This window comes from Tupaia chinensis, unplaced genomic scaffold (assembly GCF_000334495.1).
Source record: "Tupaia chinensis unplaced genomic scaffold, TupChi_1.0 Scaffold000286_1, whole genome shotgun sequence".
Taxonomy (NCBI): domain Eukaryota; kingdom Metazoa; phylum Chordata; class Mammalia; order Scandentia; family Tupaiidae; genus Tupaia; species Tupaia belangeri.
Window position 1 is genome coordinate 145,488 of NW_006159770.1, and position 217 is coordinate 145,704.

A 217-nucleotide genomic window follows, 5' to 3' on the forward strand; every position below is an offset into this window, starting at 1 on the left:
GCGCACAGGAAGTGAGAGGGAAGGGCTGGAGGGTGTGGGGGCACGGAGAACAGCTGGGGTGTAGAGGCAGCGTGGGAGGAGGGGCACCGTGCGGCCGGGGGGAGGGAGGGGATCGGGGCACAAGCGGAACAGTTCACGAACACAGGGATGGGAGATGACCTGCTGACGACGTTTACGGTGATGTCCTTGTATTCGTGCTGGGGAAATCCACTTTGTG